The sequence below is a fragment of the Rhineura floridana genome, chromosome 11, assembly GCF_030035675.1.
Source record: "Rhineura floridana isolate rRhiFlo1 chromosome 11, rRhiFlo1.hap2, whole genome shotgun sequence".
In the NCBI taxonomy this organism is placed as follows: Eukaryota; Metazoa; Chordata; class Lepidosauria; order Squamata; family Rhineuridae; genus Rhineura; species Rhineura floridana.
The window spans coordinates 63,394,902-63,417,058 of record NC_084490.1 but is presented as its reverse complement, the minus strand read 5'-3'; the positions used below and the strand labels follow the sequence as shown (position 1 = coordinate 63,417,058).

Below are 22,157 nucleotides of genomic sequence, written 5' to 3'. Positions count from 1 at the left end.
TTCAAACTGCATATTTTTCGCACAGAACTCCTCCCCCACCAAATCCACCAAGAGGTCTATGTAGCTATTGAGTCCAACCACCACTCAATACAGGAATCCAACTTAAAGCATTCCTGACAAGTGGCTATCCGTAAGTCCACCGGTGCAAAGTGTCTGCTGCTAATTGTCACAGTTTCCCACAGAGATTCCTTTACTTTGTTGTTCCTCTCATCAACATTCTCCTCTTCTACTTCGACTTGCTGTTGTTCTTCCACATCCTGTACTTCTCCAGACCTAAAGCATAGGAGAAGAAGAAAAATGCTCCATCCCCACTAAGGGAGCCTTAAGTGTATATATCTAACATGTGCATCCCAGTCCCACTGCCCAGCATCCATCAAGGTGCACATGCCAGGCCAAAAGAGCACCTTTTAAGAGCCTGCCAAGCCAAAAGCAAATGAAGAGTGCCCTTAACAAAATAATGACTCAGGGTCCCTGTCCTTGATATTCTTAAATCCATTCATCTGCCCACACTAAATGCCAACCAAGGGGGAAAAAAACAATATATGAATCAACACTCCCAGAAAGCCAATTGGAATTCAAGGCAGTGTGGGGTAGGCAAAAAAGGGGAACACCAAAGGCCAATCAAGGATGTCCCCAATTCCTACCCCGTCTTCCCCCCAGGGTGACCAACATGGCCCAAACTGCTGAGGGCGGGTGCTGAAGGAGAAGAGAAACAGCTAACTGCCTGCCCCTCTATGATTGGCCCAAAGGACCTGCAAGGTCCCATTCCACCCCCTTCCTTTGGAAGGAAGTCTCTCAAGACTTCCTCTCAATCAGAGCGAAGTAAATTTGTCCCCGCTTTAGAGCGGACCAGCACATTTGGGATTTCTATGGGATGCACATTTGGCTATGAACATCCCCAGTTCTAAGCCCTTCTCATTGGGTGTGGGCCACTAGGTAAACTGGCATGCAGACTGAAAGTTCCTAGTTCAAATCCCTACCAACCATGATGTTTACTGCTCTTATGAATAAATCAACAATGGTTGCTGATGAAGTGTCTTGCCACCTCCGTGATAATAACATAGTCAACAGTCTACCGCTTGCTGTTTCACATGCCCCTCACATGTTCTGTTGATAAGTCTGCACTGTTGGCAGAAGAATGAATGGTTGTATTCAAAGTGCAGGATGCAAGACAAAAATGGATGAGCAAGTTAATTGGAAAAAATTGACACCAACACCTTTGTTAAGGTCACATCACAACATGTAATTATCCAAATACATCCAATTGAAATGCAAGACAAGGCATCGCAGAAGTAATCAGCAGAATACAATAAGCTATAAGTGGCTGGTCTAAATGCATACTTCCCTCTCACATGCTACTGTGCATATTTCTTGAAATTAGCATTGCAACCACATAATGGATTTTTATTAGAAGGGGAAAAATGCTTAAGCTATTGACAGCAAGGTCTTTGGGAAATGAATCCCAATCATGGCATCTGTTTGAATGGGGTTTTTTTTCCTGGTGTGTTATTAAGTTGCTATAGTGATTATCCATCTGTTTTTGCATCAACTCAATGAATTCTGTCGAAAGCCAACCTGTTTGCCAGCAGCTCTCAGCCTGTGAATATAAAACTATTGAATTCAAGTGGGTGTTGTATAGGATTTCCAGTTCATTGCAACTTCTTTCCTTGTCAAAACAGAGACTATATAATTTTGATCCATGGGGCTCTTATGGATAATAAATTAAAGCTTGCTGTAGTTAGAAAAGGCAAAGAAGTCACTTCTACCAAAAAAAAAAAAAAAGAAGACACAGCAGACATTTCTTGTGTGTGACTGGAGCATCTGGGTGGCTTTTCTATCTGCTGGATTGTTCCCAACATATGGAAAGCGGCAGTATACACAATACAGTATGTACATTTGGAATCGTGTCTATGAGTCAGATGAGTTAGAATAGGCTAAAAAGCATCTGGAATTGCAACACACTTCAGTTACAGGCACATCTGAGTAGTCCAGTAGGAAGAACAGCCCCTTTCAGGCAATCTAATCGCCATGTGATTGTGGAAACAGGTTCTGTCCCTCACCTATACATGCCAACCACTAAAGAAAGCCTGGGCTCTTTTGGGAGGAAGGGTGGAATATAAATGGAATAAATAAATACAAGTATATGTCTGCAGATCAAGGCAAATCCAAAAAGGGCTAGTGTTGTCTTGAGATTTCTTTAGTCCCTGGTGCTGTGACTTAATATTTATCTAGTTCCAACTGGTGAGCATTGCTACTAGGTGATTTTTTCCTGTTTATATAAGTACCTAAGAATAAACCTTATGCATGGTTGAACTTGGTTAGACAACAAATAATCTGAATAGTTGGGAGCTCAATGTGTGGAATCAGTTATCTGCACTCATATGGGTCTGCAGATGCATCTCTAGGTGCACATACTCATCAGGTCTCTGCTGAACTAACAGTTGTCTTGTCCATGACGACAGCTGGATTGGAGCCCATGCATTTTCATCTCTCTCTTTTTCTGAAATAAAGAAAAGAAAATCTACTGTTTTTTTTAAAAAAAAGTTAATGTCAGAGAGACAGGTAGAAGTAAAAATTACTATGTATTGGAGTGTCACATACAAAAGGTTTGATTTAAAAATTAGAGAGAAAAGGCAACATCTGAAAATGAAAAATATATTTAAATAGGGAATTAAATTATGGCTGATGATCGGACTGCATTCACAGTCTCCTTTAATTTATCTTCTCGCTTCTTCCATTGGCCTGCACTTTGATTTGAGTTGCAGATGGTATACATTTTTCCCTAATAATGCTAATTCAATAATATGTGTAAAGCATTGAAATAATATTGAAGGCTAATGCACTTTGGAAAGATGTTCTACTGCAGGTGTGGGGAACGTTTGACCCTCCAGATGTGGCTGATCTAAAACTCCCATCATCGTCATCCATTGGCCATGCTTGCGGGGCTGATGGGAGCTGTCGTTCAGCTACATCTAGAGAGCCAAAGGTTTCCCACACCTGCTCCACTGGACCTCATGTAGTTCATGGGCTGCAAAACCATTTGGAATGTTGTGGCCTCAGAAATGCTTTAAGGACTGGATCCCCAACATGAGTTGAGCTCTGAAGCCACCACCTGTTTTTCACAACCAGGAGAGAGAAGACATCTCAAGGAAGGAGACCTGGACTTGGGTGGTGACTGACACAGTAAACATTTGAAAGCTAGAAAAGAAGTCCAAGAAATGATCTGGGAAGGAGAAAAGAGGAGGAGGTGGGACTTCATGCAAACACATACATACCATTTGTGTTTCTGAGCTTCAGGCCATTGGGACCTACTGATAGCTTGATTTGACCAGCAGAGGAGAACAGCCAGCTCATTTCAGGGAGATGGTCCATGCAGTGTGAGGAAGCAGCTGCCCATCCTAAAACCATCCAGAGGTTAGGTCTAATGCTGCCAGAAAATTACACCCTGGAGATATGAAAGTACATGTTAACCACGACTAAAGAAGGTAAGCTGAAAATCCTAAACAACTCAAGTTACCAAAAGGGGCAGGGTCACATCAGGAGTTATGGAATGCAGATGTCCAGAAGAATATTCATTATCGATTGCAAACAAAAACCAACCCCTCATGTACCAGTCTCAGGTCAACATCTGAAGGACCAGACAACTCACCATCATCCTGATCCTCCCAAGCTTGGATTCTATTAGGAAGGTCACATGAAAGATTTGTGAAAACAGCCCATCCACAAGTTTGGGGGACACATGGACTCACTTTCCATGAGAGTCCAATGATAACCAAACAAATCTCACTGCCATTAGACAGCATGAGACAGAACCATGTAATTGTTAATATCTTGCCTTTCTTCCATGAGGAAACTGTCGAGGTGTGTCATGAGTCCCAGAGTTTCAAAAGGGTCTGGACTGGGATGGCAGTGTTTGACAGAGGGAGGCAGAGAGGATGAATGAGCTGGAGCCAATGGGGATAGGGGAGGAGGACCCAGCCCCCTTGACTCAGAACATTGGGAATGGTGTGACGGAGTCTCTGGCATTTGCCCCCACCTTGCCCCAGAGCAGAATGCATCACTGGGTACCAAGGAAGCTGTTGACTTGACAGGAAGGGTGGGAGAGCAGGAGGAGGAGAATGAGACTTGGAGGCAGGTCACTGTTCTGTTACCTAGGGCTCAACATCACCTCCACTGGTGCTAGCAGTTGCAGCCTCCTTACAGAAGTGTGCATCTCCAAGAGCAGTCTTCCCGTGTGAGGCAAGAATCCCATGAGTGAGCTCACCATGCTTAGTTATTTTAAAGCTAGGTGGGAAGAAAATGGAGACTGCTCCACTCAAAATTGGGACCCACTCTGAAATCTCTTCTTAAAGCAAAGAGCTTCATAAACTGAATGAAGGCAATCCACTCAGCAGTAATTTTGAACACTGCCAGTAATGCAGAAGCTGTAACAAAGGGTGGCTAACCCTCAGTCCAAGGGCTACACTGACTCACAGCCAACCCTCTGAGGGCCTCATGGAAAAGTGGGCACAGCTGAGATGGAAAAGAGGGCTTGATCAAATCAGAAAATTAATAACATGTTAAAACCTTTCCCACAATTGCCACCAAATATATTTATTCTACTTCTTCCTTCTTCATGTTTAATTCTCAGAGGGTTTTGTTTGTATGTTAGTTTATGTAAGAAGACTAATGCTAAATAGGGATTCATAATGGAATACAGAGAAGGCTTGTCTCTCAACAGTGTTATGAACCAAATGCTTTCCATATAGGGTTGCCAGGTCAGAAGCATCGCAAACCCTGAGATTTCAGGGGCATGCCCTGTTGATGTCATAGGGATGTGTGTCCTAGTGATGTCATGGGGTGGGCCCTAGTAATGTCATTAAGCATGATACATTCAGCATTAACCACACTAGCTTGGAGCATACCACTCAAACAAAAAAACAACTCTTACTGGAAATTAAGATAGAAATCTTAGCTAAATGAGGGTGTTTCCAGGTCCAGCTGAAGTGAAGGGACCATTCCTTCTTACCTGCTTAGAGATCCTGAGTAAGGAACATTTAATCTAGCGTACTTGCTTCTTGCAATATGGGTTTAAGTGCCCTTAAGCCAGTCCAGTAACCAGAAGCCATTGTAGGAAGAAAGCCTAGTGTTGTGGACATGTTAGATGGGAGCACTCAGGAGTAAAGATGGATGCCCCTGAATGCTGCAATTCTAAACACTCTTACAAATGGACTAAGCCCCATAGAACTCAACAGGACTTACTTCTGTGTAGATATTGTTAGGATTGTGCTGTTGGTAAGGCTTCACTAGGAATCCTCTGCAACAATCCATATCAAAACAGGGTTGGCAACCCCCTGCCTGGAATGCCCTGCCTGCCTTTTAACATGGCTGCTCCAAATGTCTTTACAGACTTGACCCTTCACTGCAGAGAGAGGTTTGAGAAATGAGTAAGGTTCTCTACGCTTTCCTGCCTACTGTGTGGGTTACTATAAACTCACTTTGACAGCCAACCCAATTCCAGTGAGTAATAATTGACAGAGTAATAATTGGTCTACCTTCACAGGCAGTAGATGGGGAACAACAGCAATTGAAGCCACACTTCCCAGTGTGTGAATTCTCTTTTACCACTATTGGGCAAGAAACAAGCCATCATGCAAATAACAAGGTGCATCATGAGTGAGTTTAAGGGGGTTGAGCTGACCACATGGAACCACTGTTGTTGCTTCTATGGATGTAAGGTCAGAGGTAAATGAAATGCCAATTGAAAAAGAAAAACAAAAGACAGTGACAATTTCCTAAATGCAATACCATAGCAATCACAACAAGATTCCTATGAGTAAGACAGAAAACTCAGCATCCCACAACCAGTCTGGGTCCTAACCAAAACTAAAAAAAAAATCCTGGCAGCCAGTCAGCCAACATCAGAGAAATCCCCATGCAGCACAACCTGACCCCAGGGCTGCAGTTAGTGCAGAATGCTGTGGCACAATTGCTGATATGAGTGAGATCCTATCAGCACATAATATCTCTGGTCTGAAATCTGCACTGGTTGCTGATTTACTACCAGGCCAAGTTCAAGATGTGCTTTACGGGTTCCACATAGTACTTGTTCTGCTCTTGTAAGAAATCAATCCTTTAGTGTGGCAGTAGCTATGCTTTGGAGCTCCCTGCCTATTTCCATTAGGCAGGCACCTTCATTGTATTCTTTTTGGCACCTGCTAAAAACATTTTTGTTTATGCAAGCCTATCCAGGCATGTAGAAGCTATTTATTTTTTCCCTGTTTTTAACTCATTGTTGGGTTTTATTATTTTGAATGTTTTTAAATACCTGTCTTTAATTGTTTTTGCCAATAATTTTATTGTTTTAATTCCTTCTATAAACTGCTTTGAGGGGTTTTTTTAACAATAAAACAGTATGTAAATGTAAATATATAAATAAATTTGACCTTGGGTCTCTTTCCTCTTTTATACTGAGACAGGACCTTTGGTACCATCTAGCTCAGACCTGCTGACATGGATTAGCATTGGCTTTCCAGGATTCCAGGCAATAATCTCTTCCAGAGATTGAATTTTGAACTTTGGCATGCAAAGAATGTGCCGTACCACTGAGCTACAGCCGTTTAAAAAAGTATCTTTTAAAATTGTTCATTTCACTAATGAATACACAGCATACTAGGGCAGATCCACATAATACATTTAAAGCACATTAATCCCACTACAGAATCCTGGGAACTGTAGTTAGTTAAAGGTGGTGGAAACTATAAGTGTAAGGGGGAAACTTTCCCCAGGATTCTTTGGGGGAAGTCATGCACTTTATATGCAGGTTGTATATGCTTTAAATGTATTATGTGGATCTGCATTACTTCATAAACTTTGCCTGCATGTAGATCGTTTCTATCATAGCCCTGGGCTCCTACTGGGAGGAAGGGCGGGATATAAATCAAATAATAAATAAACAAACAAATAAATAATAATTAAATTTTAAAATGGAAATAAGATACAAAGTTTCCTGGGTGAGCATGGGCTATGCACCATCTCTCAGTCTAATCTGCCCCTCCGGGTGAAAACAACAGAGGGGGAGCATGACCACCCCAAGATGCAATCCTATGCATGTTTACTCAGAAGCAAGTCCCAATGTATTCAATGGGGCTTACCCAGACAGGGAAGCATGCACAGGACTGCAATTCAGTGATAAGTAACTTTACTCACCCAATCCAAAATTCAGAATCATGCCACGTTAAGCTGTTTTGTTACTGTTTTATACTTGCTTTATGGTTATTGGATTTTAAATGGCTCTACTTCTTCTTGTGTGCTGCCTTGGTTTCCAACCCTACCTCACAGGGTTGTTAGAAAGACTCCATACACACACACACTGGAGATGTACAAATCCATACAGCCCATATAATAGGTTATTGTCAAAACCAGTTAGCCATTGCAGAACATTTTTTTAAAAATAAATAAATATTAGTTTCCTTCTAAATAAAAGCAGTGACACCTAAGTAAGCCCTGCCTAACTGCTTTAAAAAAAACAAAGGATCAGAGGGGGAAAGATTTACAACACAATCCTTTTCTATGTTCACTCAAAAGTCCCATTGATTTCCAGCACAATCCTAACCACATCTACTCAAAAGTAAGTCCTACTCAATTCAATGGGGTTAGCTCCCAGGTATGTGGAATTAGCATTGCAGCTTTACTCCCAGAGAAGCTTCATATTGGGACTGTTTTAAAAACAGATTACGAATAAGACAAATGAACTGCCCTCTTCCAGTAAAATTTAAACTTGTTTGACCCCTTAATTAGAAAAGTATAACACTGCAGCATTTACACTTTTTAAAACTTCTGTTCAAATATTAATTGAAAGATAAAATGTATAGTATGCCATTTTTGCAAGTAATTTTTAAAAAACCCTGCATGTATACTTTTATCGCTACCAAGATCCTGCTGTGATCTTCTATTGCAGTGCAATCCTATGCATGCTTACTCAGAAGCAAGTCCCAATCCTGTACAGAGAAAGTACTCTTTATGCTGCTGAAAGCTATATATTTACTGAATTCCTGATGTGAGACAAGCAGGATAAGGAAACTGTGAGTTTAGCTATTGCCTGGGGTCAACAAATCTTGTCAATCACAACCCTGACTTCACTTATTGGCTAAAAACCTTAAAGAGCAGGGATTAGAGCAGCCGGTAGTAACAGAAGTAGTGGGAGGCAGAGGCTGACATTTTGGTTTATATCTTTTGAACCAGACCACCTAGAAACTTAATTTTTTTTAAAATGAAAGCTAAGAGTCCAGAGATTAAGGTGAGTCACCCGGAGACCCAGAGAGGACCCCCCAAAACCAGAGTCTCCGTGGAAAACTGGACACCTGGTAATCCTATTTCCATAGCAAAGAAAGGAAAAGAAGCGGTGGCAGCTGCATTACTATTACTGTGGGTCTGGTCCAGAGAATGTCAGATACTTCACAGAATTATACAGAGCAATCCAATTGGGAGCCACATCCAAAACCCTGCCAGCTCCTGCTGACCACATCTCCCATTTTTCTGTGCCAGCTCCAGGCTGGTGCAGAGCTCCCCCTCTAAACTGAGCCCCTCTCAGAGGGATGGAACAACTCTAGTGGATCCATCCAGACCTGGCTCTGCTCCATCCAAGCTATAACATCCCATTTTGGAGCTCAGCACTGGCAACCCACAGATTAAACACTGCCAATGGCAGCTTTTCCTCAACCCACACTTTTGACAGGCACAGCACAAGCCTCAAGAGCAGCGGAGCCCCCTCCCCTGCTAGGACTTGGATGAGACACCACTAATCCCAACCCCCTTTAGCAGGGCTGAGCGGGCAGCTGAGATTGTATTGACTAGGAATGCTTAAGAAATTCTTATCTAAATATCTTGCTAGGATTTGGGGGTTCCAAGTAAGTTAATCCAAATGAATTCCACATGAGCTGCTTTTGGAGACAGTTTCCAGAATGGTGGCTGTGTTAGTCTGTTGCAGCAAAAACAGAGTCTTGTGGGACCTTAAAGACAAACACATTATTATGACTTAAGAGCTTCCATCGATTAGAGTCCACTTCATCAGATCCATGTAGCAAACTCTTCGATAGTACACTTATGTCTTTTTAAAGAACTTTTACAGTTCTTGAGGAACTGATAATTCTCCATAGGGGCAACTCTGGAGATATCTACAGATATCCTACAGATATCCTTGGACTTGTATGTATCAAAACTAGAAGTTTTAGTTTTAAGAGAAAAGATTGTTAAAACATCCAATTAAGGATGTGTATACTTTTATAAAATATAAAATAAAATATTCATTTGAAATGTGTGTTTTGTTAAATTTTGTAATAATTATACAGCCACAAGAGTGGCTATATACTACAGTCAGCATGGATTTTTCACATTCCACAACATTAAATTGAAAATATCCCCCATGCCATTCTGATGCTTCCCATAACCTCATCTCAAAACAAAACCTTACAAAACTTATAGTCCTGAACTCAGAAACCCTTGCTTAACAACCATCTAATTTTTCTTGGTGATACACAAAACAGAGCGAATCAAGAATTCAAAGTGTAAAAAGAGAGGGAGGGAAAACAGATCCCTTTTAGACTTTTTTCTGTCAGAGTTCTCATAATCTGTTGAAATTAATTAAAAATCAGCTATGTTCACAGAGTAGCTGTAATCCTATTCCTGACCTTGCCTTGTACTCTTACCATCTTCTTGTAGTTTAAAAGTTTAAAAAATGTCTGGCTGATTTTTGTTTAATTTAAGAAATTTTAAATTGAATTTAATGATAAGGCTGGGCATACTCAATAAGAACAACCTGTCAGTATTCTAAAAGCCAGACTCACAGCTGCTTGGCTCGCCTAATCAGGGGGCCACACCCACACCAGACCTTTATTTCACTTTAGACAGTGATGGTTTCCCACAAAGAATCCTGGGAAGTGAAGTTTGTGAAGGGTGCCATTCCCCTGACAAAGCTCCAGCGGCCAAATTGGTTTAACAGTCAGCCGCTCTGACTGAAGCTCTGTGAGGGGAGGAAGGCATTTCCAAGCAACTCTGAGCACCTTCACTAACTACACTTCCCAGGATTGTTTGGGAGAAGCCATGACTGTCTAAAGTGAAATAAAGGACTGGTGTGGATGTGGCCAGGGACAACTTTGGTTTAAATTTGGGTGGGAGGCTATATGTGTCTGCTGTGGAATAAAAAGGTGGGGAAAATGCTCAAAAAGAATGATACTGTTCACAGTGTTTTCCTTTTGGAAAGGAAAGGGGCTTCCCCTCTTCCCAGTGCCTACCCACCCAATCTCCTCTCCTCCCCCTTCCCCTCCCCTTCCTCCCTCCTCCTCCCCACCCTGCCCCTCCCCCAGGTCAGTTTCACCTATCCTAAGTATGATTGCACAGGAGTAAATCCCACTGAACTCAAAAAGCATGCAAATGATCAAACCTTCCCTCCCCTTCTCCTCCTCCTCCCTCCCATCACCTCCCCTCCCATTGTCTCCATTTTGCCCCCAAAATGTTACCAAATTCTTCCAAGCTACACAGGAAGTGGATTGGACTGTGGAAGACCAACCCAAATTGTTTTCATTTTGACAAATTTGTAGGGTAGTACAATATCTCAGAGAGGAGGTCAGGTCTCCTGCTAACCTGGTGCATTCACTATAGCTGCCCAATTTCCCTGCTTTTTAAAGTTTGATAGAAATATCCTTTGGCTATAGGTACGTTCTTAAACTGCAAGGGTTTTTGCCTATTAGTGAATTTTAACAAGAGGTTTGTTCTGTTTCTCCCGTAAGTAAAGCTTTTATAACCCAAAATTCTTTGAGACGTTGAATACTTTTACTTCCTTCAATAAATCTACTTTGCACTATCTAGTTATGCAACAATGATCTAGCGGAGGTCTAAGAAATGAATAACAACAAGAAGCCCAACATACTATCAGTTTTTCACTCTATTGAAATCAGGTTAAGAAATGAAATTTGCCAAACCAGTAACAGAAAATGATTTGCCTCACAAAACTGATCCATAAATAGTGTTATTTTATGTAGAAAAGTACTGCACTTTTAATCCGCCTTAATAAATATCCTAGAGCTATGAAGCTCGGCCCAAGGCAATATGTGAAATTTTTATATTAGAGACTGTGATAGAATCACAATGAATTCTTCTTGCTGGTTGCTTCATTTTATATACAGACTGCACAAATTCTAGATGGTACTAGCTTTACAACTATGCAAAGCTATTTAAGATACTTGCAAAATTCTTTCCATCTGAATTTCTCCCTGGTTTGAGGGATTCATAATGACCTGGTCTTGTCTGTGAAGTATTCCTCCATTTTTTAACAAAATGGATTTAACCAAAATTTACTACACAATGACACAGTGTTCCTCCATTTTCTAAAATTTCAAAATTTTGTACAGAATGCTAAGCATGTGTAGTTTGTCACAGCATCAGTTCTTTCAGTTTACCTGCAACTTTTTTGCCACTCTAAATTAATTGTGTGCACATTAATTAGAATACTGCAAATAATACTGGTATGTTTTTACATCTGATTGCATCAAGATGAATTTTGTGTAGTGCTTTACCAACGTGTCTGCATAGTTGGGTGTATTAGAGAGCACAAAATGCAGTCTCCTTGGTGTTATTGTATGATTTGTCGTATCAAGATTGTTTTTGCATCTTGTGTTTACTAATGTGCAGGAGACATGTGTGCTTCAATCAGATATCACACAAAAGATGATTCTGACCTTTGGATTCCACTGAATCATATAAAAGCTGAACTCTATAACCAACTGTCACAAATGAAAACTTACAAATTACATGGTCATTTCTTCAGCAACAGTATAATCTCAACTGCTTCTTGGCAGACTGTCAACTGAACCACAATGCAATGCATTTCTCTTAGAAATGTATGAAGTAAGCAATGCCCATTCTGACCTGTATTTGTCATAACCAATGCTCATTACGTCCTGCTGCACTTTGGTTTCCACCAAATACTATATTGCTTGTCTGACTGTTCCTTATAGTGGAATTTTATGTATGTTTTGCCATAATTATTGTTGCTGCCATCACATGATTTCATGCTATTTATTTCAGTGTAATAATTCTGATGTAATTCCTGTAGTGGTGAGTTAAGACCTACCTAATCCTCTTTGTAGGTGATATCACAGTCTAAGTATTTAAATGTCCTTAGTGGGTTGCCATTCCCTGCACTTCCCCTCCCCTCCCCTGCTACTTTCCCTAAGCATCCCTTCTCATCCAAGGGCCTAATCCCATGTGGACAATTGAAATGCATTATGGCCTTTGCTGCCTTTGCAAGTGATTTGTGCTTCTGGAATTTGCTTCTTCATTTGTGTGTGGGTGTGTGTGTGTTTTAAAACTTCAATTTAAATACCCATCTGCTCACTCAAATTATTTTTCTAATCAACTCAATAGAAGAGTCACACATTCCTTTGAGCTTCATAGATTGGCAGCCTCTCTCTCAAATAAATACCATCCATTTTGCTCTTGCTTCCATTCCTACTTGGGTGGCTGGCTCCAGAAGGATGTTTCTGGAGACCATTGTTCGATTCTGTGGGTTCTCCAGTATCGGGTCCCCCGGGGTCAGTTGTTTCCCCATGCTGTTTAACATCTACTGTAGATGAAACCTCTGAGTGGGATCATACAGAGTTTTGGAGTGTGTTCTCATCATGCATCTCTATTTCTCCTTTTCATGTTCTGCAGGCAAGGTAGTGGATGTACTAAATCAGTGCTTGGTTGCCATAATGGAATGGATGAAGGCCAATAAACTGATGGCCAGTTAATCTAGACAAGACTGAGATGCTGTTGGTGGATGGTTCCTCTAACCAGATGAGTGGTGTGCAGCTTGCTGTACATGTGGTTACACTCCGTCTGAAGGAGCAGGTTCATAGTTTGGAGGTTCTCTTGGATCCACTGCTGTCACTTGAGACACAGGTGTCCTCAGTGGTGTGGAGTGCCTTCCATCAGCCTAGGTTGGTGGCACAACTATGACTGTCACTGGGCAGGGATAACCTGGCTACAATAACCTATGCACCGGTACCCACAAGGTTGGATTATTGCAATGTGCTTGATGTGGGACTGCCTATGAAAACAGTTCAGAAGCTTCAGTTTATGAAGGATACAACTGTCCGACTGACAAGTTTGAGGCAAACAGATCACAATTCTGTTCCAATTATACTGGCTGCCTTTACACTTCTGAGCCCAAATCACAGTGCTGATTTTGACCTTTAAAGATCTTTATGGCTCAGGACACCAATATCTTTTGAAACACCTCTCCTGCTATGAACCTTCCTGGACCCTTAGATCTTCATCTGAGGCTCTTCTCCAGGTGCTTCTTCTGAAGGCAGCTCGTAGGGTGGTGACAAGGGAGAGGGCCTTCTCAGTTCTGGCTCCCCATCTGTGGTATGAGCTCCCCAGTGAGGTCTGCCTGGTGCCTTCGCTGACATCTTTTTGGCACCAAGTAAAGATTATCTTTTCCCCCAGACTTTTGATAAACTAAGATGATGCTGTTTGTTATTAGTGTGCTGTGAAAACTTCCTGTGACTGTTGGGGAAGGGGGTTGTTGTTGTTCTTTTCTTTTATGGTATAATATATTTATTTTCATTTTAATAGTATTGGAGAACTTCGGATAACAAGTGACAAGCAAATCTAATAAGCAATAACAACTTTCCTCTTTCAAAGTAAATAAAGGAGCTAATGGCCCATCAATTAGCTGGCTCCACACAGGGTACTAAACCTGTGTTATTTTGATCGATACCTGTATTGATAACTGTTAGTAAAAATCAAACAAAGTGACACGTAAAGAACAGCACATATACTCTGCAGATTACATTCACATTATTATTTATTTATTTATTTATTAAATTTATATACCGCCCGACTAGCAATAGCTCTCTGGGCGGTGAACATAAGGAATTCCATTCCCGACTACTGAAAGAGCTCTTGAACCCAGAGAATTTCCATATCTGTGTCCGCTTAGAGCAGAATTCTCCAACACCCTTCATCTCACTGGCTTCAGGAAGGAGTAAAAGATCAATTGTTTCCCCTTCAGAATATTAACTACCTATAGTCCAACAGGGTTTAGGGCAAAACAACAAATTTCTCCTCATAAAGATAACAATAAAGTTTATTATTTATTATACAGCCACAAGAGTGGCTGTATACTATAGCCAGCATGGATTTTTCGCATTCCACAATGTTAAATTGAAAATACCCCCATGCCATTCTGATGCCTCATCTCTAAACAAAACCTTACAAAACTTATAGTCCTGAACTCAGTAACGCTTGCTTAACAACCCTCTAAATTTTCATGTTGATATACAAAGCAGTCAGAGAGAATCAAGAGTTCAAAGTGCAAAACAAGAGGGGGGGAAAACCAGACTCCTGTTGGACTTTTTTCTGTCAGAGTTCTCATAATTTTAAATTATTTAATTTATTTAAAATCAGCCATGTTCACAGAGTACCTGTAATCCTATTACTGACCTTGCCCCATACTCTGACCTTCATCTTCTGCAGTTGAAAAGTTGAAAAAAGTGCCTGGCTGATTTTTAATTAATTTAAGAAATTTAGCATTGAACTCAATGATAAGGCCGGGCATGCTCAGTAAGAATCAACTGTCAGTGTTCTAAATGCAGACTCACAGCTGCTTGGCTTGGCTAATCAGGTGGCCACACCCACACCAGACCTTTTCTTCACTTTAGACAGTTATGGCTTCCCTCAAAGAATCCTGGAAGTGTAGCTTGTGAAGGGTGCATGTTCAGTTTTACCTAACCTAAGCATGATCTCGCAGGAGTAAATCCCACTGAACTCAATAAACATGCAAATGATCAAGCCTGCCCTCCTCCTCCCCCTCCTGCCTGCTCCCCTCCTCCTCCCCCATGTTCGGTTTCACCTATCCTAAGCATGATTATACGGGAGTAAATCCCATTGAACTCAATAATCATGCAAATGATCAATCCATTCTCAGCAAACTTGCACAGGATTCCATTTCTTACCTCCTGAATTAAAAAGCAGAGAAATTCACTAATACGCAAAAATCCTTGCGGTTTAAGAATGTACCTATAGCCAACAGATATTTCTATCAAACTTTAAAAAACAGGAAAATTGTGCAGCTATATAGTGAATGCACCAGGGGAGCAGGAGACCTTACCTCCTCTCTGAGATATTGGACTGCCTTACAAATTTGTCAAAATGCAAACACCATTTGGGTTGGTCTTTCACAGTCCAATCTACTTCCTATGGAGCTTGGAAGAATTTGGTAACATGTGCCTCTGAGCATATGGTGATGGGTGGAATATGCCCAAATAACAGAAACAAGACATGTGCTGTGCTGATTTTGTTTTAGTAGGGAGGAAGCAACCACACTACAACAATTGTTAACGTTCAGATAGTCACTTTAAATATTTTTAATTTACTTTGCAATTTTAGTGAAGTTTCCTATAGTAAATAGTTTTCTTTTGCTTCTGTTTCTGTGAATATGTGAAGTACAGCAACACTCTGCAACACTAAAAAAAAGCTCCAAAAACAATTGTGGAATAATGGCGCTGACGTTCCTACAGAATAGTTTCCATTGGACATACGGAGTGTCTCAGTTTTCACAAGATGAAACGGTGGGAGGTGAAATACGTTCTAGCAAAATTCTAGGTGTGCTCTATGTTTTTAATTGATCATGCCCACCTTTCCTTAAGTGAAGTAGTTTAAGCATAGCAGGCTGAAAACATGTATGCTTGTCTCCTTGGGCTCCTGCAGGGAGGAAAGGTGGGATATAAATAAAATAATAAATAAATAAAATAATACATCTTGGGCAGGCCAAGTTTGTTTTTTCCAACAGCTAGAGTAATTGCTTAAATAGAAACATATTGTAATCAGTCTAATTTTACATCAAACTGCAGTTTCAGATTCAACAGTTAATTCACCTAAAATAAAAAAGAGCATAACCTCCAGTTTGAAACACAAAAGGCTGTCTTCACCATCATATGACATTGACCAATAAAAAGGCTTTCAAATTAATAAAAATAAATTTGACACAGATTTCTAGGATGAATAATGAGAGAAATATAAATTTCTAGGTCAGATTCTCTGTAGAAACAGTAGTAGGACAGAAAAACAAAGTAAGAAGAACATCATCAAACATACAAAGATGTAATTCTCCATCTTTGGAGATGGGACATGTTGCCACCACTCACCATATGCTCAGAGGCACATGTTACCAAATTTTTCCAAGCTACACAGGAAGTGGATTGGACTCTGAAAGACCAACCCTAATTGTGTTTGTATTTTTACAAACGTGTATGGCATTACAATATCTCAGAGAGGACGTCAGGTCTCTTGCTCCCCTGGTGCATTCACTATAGCTGCCCAATTTTCCTGCTTTTTAAAGTTTGATAGAAATATCTGTTGGCTGTTGGTCCTAGGGTTGCCAGGTTCAGGGCCCGAGACTGATCCTGTATCTTTATGGTCTATGGTTTGTCTTCAAGTCGATTCTGACTTATGGGCGACCCTATGAATAGGGTTTTCATGGTAAGTGGTATTCAGAGGGGGTTTACCATTGCCTTCGTCTGAGGCTGAGAGGCAGTGACTGCCCCATGGTCACCCAGTGAGCTTCATGGCTGTGTGGGGATTCGAACCCTGGTCTCCCAGGTTGTAGTCCAACACCTTAGGAGAAGAGAAAGTCAGCCAAGTGCAGGTGTTCTTTCAACACTGTAATGGGAAAAACCACAAGGTGGAATTCTCCCTCCCCCCTGCACAACTTTTAAAGATACAGAAGACCTCTTGGTTGCCAGGTCCAGCCTCCAAGAGGTCTTCTGTATCTTTAAAAGTTGTGCAGGAAGAAGGGAGAATTCCACCTTGTGGTTTTTCCCATTACAGTGTTGAAAGAACACCTGCACTTGGCTGGCTTTCTCTTCTCCTAAAGATACAGGATCAGTCTCAGGCTCTGAACCTGGCAACCCTAATTGGTACGTTCTTATACTGCAAGGTTTTTTGCCTAATAGTGAATTACATTTATATATTTATTACATTTATTTCCCAAAAGAGCCCAAGGTGGCAAGCAAGATAATATACAGTATTAGCCTGCTGTGGGCTCACAGACGAGGAATGGAGAGTTCCCTTTCTATACTTGGTGCAGAGAAGGGGTCTTTCCTTCTTTAGCAGCCAACTTGTTTTCTATTCTGGGTGCAAAGGAGGATCAATGCACCCCTCCTCTGGCCACGCAATCATTTGCCTGTATGCAGTTGCTGCCTGCCTATGGCTGCCAGGCTAGTGCTAAAATATTAGGTTAGAAACAGGGGTGCGCAACATCAGCCCCTGCAAGGCAGTATGAAGCCTCTATATTGAGCAAGCTTGGTATAAATACCCAATGTCTAGACTTCTGCTCTTGTCTCTTTAAGAGAGCAATACCTTCTTCTTGCTGCACTTCTGGCTTCTTATTTTCCAGGTCAAGCACTGACCCCTGGGAGCCTGAATTAAAGAAACCATCCAGGTCTAGATTCAGGTATGGCTGCCTGCAGTCCTGCCCTTAACCTCACAGTGTGTCTCAGTTCAAGTTACACACTATTAATCATTCTCTTCCCCCCTCCCCAAAAAACCCAGCAACAACAACAACCGGATTTCTCTTCACAGATGAAAGTGCTTTGTGATGTTCAGCTATGTAGGAAAGTGGTAAAGAAAGTGGGAGTTGGTACTCTGCAGCGCAGGCTCTGCATATCTGACAGGAAAAATCTTTTAAAAATAATTCACTGTAATACATGAAAATCTAATCACTGTACTGATGCTACACAATTGAACTGTATTCAGTTAATCACTGAAGATCTGTACTTGACAATGATGTACAACTATTTAAGTACAATTTATTAAATCCATATTTTGCACTCAGTCAGATTATTTATCTTTCTGACTATATTAGTAACTCAAAGTTTAATTTTTTAAAAATAAAAGAACTCCTTAACCTTGTTATCCATAGAAGTCAGAAGGAAGTAAAAAACATTAATCTTCTACATTGTTTTTCCAGTTGGACAAAGTTATTATTTCTCCAAGTTAACAATATCTGTATTAATCACAGTGAAACTTTCAGTGTAATGAAACTCTTGGATGCCTCTGCAGCTTGATCGATCTAGCTGAAATTTTATAATACTCTCTGCATTGTCTCCTGAAATGGTAATGTTCTTTAAAGTAATACTGAATAAAAATCTAACTCCATCCATGTATGAGGAAAGGCTATATTGAAATCGAAACACTGACTGAAAGGCAGAGTACAGTGGCTGTGAGAGAAGCAGGCCTGAGGAGTCTAAAGGTAATAGAAATCAGAGAAATTGTGGAGGAGAACAATGGTGTGCCCAGCTGAGAGCAGGACCAAGGGACTTTTTTTCTATCAAGGGCTGCATTTACCACATGCTGATAGTGGGCAAGGCCAGAGCAAAACGTATACAGGACACCTCCCGCTCTCTCTCTGTCACCCCTCCTCATTCTTCCACTCTTTGCCACGAAGGCTGAAAGGATCTGTCAGTTTCAGTTCTTTCAGTTTCTCATTTTTCCAGTCTTAAATTCAATTCTCCACATTTCTGCAACAATTTGCAATTTTTTTAAAAAAATCCACATGAAAATTCTTCAGCATTTTAGTGTGAATTTCTCCTAATAAACACATTTTGTATGTAGTTTTGACTAATGTACACATTTGTGCAAGCAATTGCATAATGCATGTTGTGTGTTATTTCCACAAATGTATTCATTTTAATGCACACTTTTACCTAATATGTACGTTTTTGTAAACCTTGTAAACTGCATTGTAAAATTCCAATAAGTGCCAATTTTGAAGGATGGCTTTGTTTCAGTTCTCATATTGTTTCAAAAAGTCTCAACTTGACAGAATTCTTGTTGCTGTCAAGTGAGCCTCGCCAACTTGAGGGATGACCAGCAACGCTCCTGCAGATGATCTCAGTGACTGAGCTGGGATATAAGGATTCAGGAAGTCCCTAAGGTACCCTGGACCCAAGTTATTCAAGGCTTTGTAAATTAATACAAGGATCTTGAACCTAGCTCTGTAGCAAGTTCAGATGTTTTAGCAATGGTGTCGCATTCTTGGTCCCAGTACTTCCAAATCAGAAACTTTCTGGTGGAAGTGCTGGGACCAAGGCTTGTTTTGAGGGATACCACCTGGGAGAAAGCAATGGAAAGAGGCATGGGGTTGTTAACATCCAATTAGGGATGGGATCTGTTGGCCTGTTTCACTTTGAAAGCATTCCATCAACCTAACAGGCAGTATTAATTCGAGTTTGTTCTTTGTCCACTATCCGCTGCGTTTACCAGTCCAATTTTTCCTGTCCCCAAAAATATTGATATTAATATTGGTATTTTCCTTTTTGAAAGAAAAATATCAATAAATGAAAGAAAATATCAATATTTGGAAATAATGTTTTTCAAGCAAAAAGAAGCAAACCAAGTCTCACCCATGTTAAAGACTCTAAAAGCTGCTTTCCTTTCCTTTATCCATATTTTCTTTCAAAATACCAAGATTTCTTTCTTCACCAACACCTCTTCATCTACTGTGAGCTTAGATCATTCGAGGGGGGTGGCAGAGAGAGAGAGAGAGAGAGAGAGAGAGAGATGTACTGCTGTGCTGTGAGTAAAATCAATTTAAAGAATATGTTCAAGGAAATATTCAAGGGGGGAATCTGGTGTTGGGGGGGAGCTGCTGAAGTCTGGAACAAACAGGATCGCTTTGCACAGATGGCAAATATGCAGACCATTGAAAAATCTGGTGCTAAATCCGAATTCAGCAGAATTCTTGCCCATCCCTACATCCAATTATAAAATATGAATGGACTTAAAGTCAAAAGAATCTATTTTGAGAAGATGGGAGAATGACATAGGTAGCCCAATTTCTGATACAATCTAGAATAAGATATGGAGTTCTATTAATAAAAGCTTCTATTCTTTATTAATTTGAGAATCCCAGCATAAATGAGAAGGTGGTATTTTACTCCTGAAAGATTGAATAAAATGTTTGCTGGAAACCACTTTAAATGTTGGAAATGTCAGTTGTCAATTCTAACCTTATACAAATGTGGTGAGATTGCCCCATAGCTACACTGTATTGGACACAGACTTTACAAAACATACACAATATAACTGACTATCCTCTAAGACCTAATGTCATGCTTGTCATATTCCAAATTGTCCTGGATGAGATACCAGAAGTTGTTGATTCATGAGCATTGATCATGATAGCAGTGGCTAAGAATGTTTGGGCTTGAAGATGGAAGCCCTCAGAAGATATTCAGCTGTATATGGATGAACATACTAAGCACCTAAACAATGCCATCATGATTTTAAAAAATGGAGCACAAGGTACAGAGCAATTCTGAATATTAGAACAATTGCTTCAACATAAAGGATGTTGGTTTGGAGACAATTGCAACACCTGTTCCTGATATCCTGATAATTTTAATATTTTAACATCTCAACTTATTTTTAGCATCTTAGTATAACAGTATATTTGTATTTTATTATGTTTAAATTGTTCTATAAATGGTTTTAATTGTATTTTGCTGTCTTGCTTGTTGTGAACCGCCCAGAGAGCTTCGGCTATGGGGCGGTATAGAAATTTAATTTAATAAATAAATAAATAATAAATAAGATGAATGGCTGTGCATATGCCTAGAATTAGCAGTTTGGGACAAGTTATCAGACTGTATTCAGAGGAGAGAGGGGAAAGCTACCATCTCAGATTGTGTGGAGAAATGGTCACGTTTTCTTCAGTTTTGGAAAACTGGGCATGGACATATAAGATTAGGAAGGGTTTTATTTCAATACACAATTTTATTTAGATAATTGTAAGCTGAATCTTTTAGCTGAATTTTTGTATTTTGTATTTCTATTATCCGTATCTTTGTATTTTGTATTATGCTCTTTCTTCTGTTTTCATTAAATTAAAAAATGGTGTCACATGTTGTTGGCCATGTGCCCCTATCAGCAGTCTGGCCATCACACTCCACACCAGCTTGAAGTTTTGAAGCTGACCCAAGGGCAGCCCCACATAGAGTGTGTTGCAGTAATCCTACCTTGCGGTTACCAAAGCATGGACTACAGTAGTCTGTGGTTTGATTTTAAACTGATTAAAAGCTTCTATAAGCACAAAATACTCATCCACAAAGAAGATGTCTAAATAATGTCATGTCATCCATAAACTTGGCCACCCCAGTGCTCACCCTTACCTCCTGATCATTTATGAAGAAGTTTAAAGTACTGGTCCAAACAGTGTTTGTTTGTATGTTTAATGAATTTTTACCAGGGGCTAATCCACATGGGAGCCTAACTTCGTACTAAAGACACTGTTTTTACCAGCATAATAGATTTCCATGGTCCACACTTCTTGGTCAATGGTAGCTTCTAATCTGCTATTTTCCATTCACACAAGTAGGATGCAGTTGTTCCAGCTTCAAGGCTGAAGCTGGGAGAGCGCCTCAGTGTGCAATTGACAGGAAACAATGAAATTGACTAGATTCCACTCCCCTTCTCTCAATGAAAGCATCCCAGGGAAAAGGGAGAAGGGGGGACTAGATACTCTGGAAATAGAGCCCATCACTTACAAATAATAAACTCACTTGATCAAAAATAATAACATGGAGACAGAGAGGGAGGTGGTGGTTGTTGTTGTTTAAAGTAGCTCCTGTTGTGAGAGATTTATTTTAATTTTTTCCCCCAGACCTTCTCTCTCCATCCTCCCTTTCTTGTCCAAGGCTTACTTTGAAAATGGGAGAGAGCAGTGGAAGTTGCTCTTCAGCCCAGAGGATATGAAATGAATGAAGGGAGGAGGAGGGAGTGGGTGTGGAAAGGGGAACGATTGACACATCCACCTAAGAGCATCGAAGCAAAGTGTCTGCAAGCCCTAGAGATACGAAGTGGAGACATTTTTCCCTTCCCTTTTCGGATTATATCAGAATTGGATTAATACGGATTTAAAGGGGAAAACTACGTGATAGCTTCTACTTGCCTGTAACACCATGTGAACCATGCAAATTAAAAGAGGAAGCAAGTAGCACTAGATACATAGTAAATCACCGTATGGATAAGCCCCAGGAGAGGTGGCATGAACTCAAAAGGGCACTTTTAACCATGCAAAGAGGTACATTTTTCAACTGTTCATTTTTCAACTGTTCATTTTAATAAAACAA

The 22,157-nt window shown here is 40.4% G+C and overlaps 1 protein-coding gene across 1 annotated transcript in view; it reads right to left on the bottom strand.

Annotated features, from left to right (window-relative positions):
* Positions 1 to 1,265: 1,265 nt before the first annotated feature.
* The window catches only part of TECRL (trans-2,3-enoyl-CoA reductase like), a 102,610-nt gene continuing 81,718 nt past the window's right edge, over positions 1,266 to 22,157 (bottom strand). The window contains exons 12-13 of the transcript XR_009758409.1: positions 3,276 to 3,445; positions 1,266 to 2,500 (exon numbers count right to left, since the gene is read on the bottom strand). The gene's annotated coding sequence lies outside the window, so the exon portion shown is untranslated. The remainder of the gene's footprint in view (positions 2,501 to 3,275; positions 3,446 to 22,157) is intronic.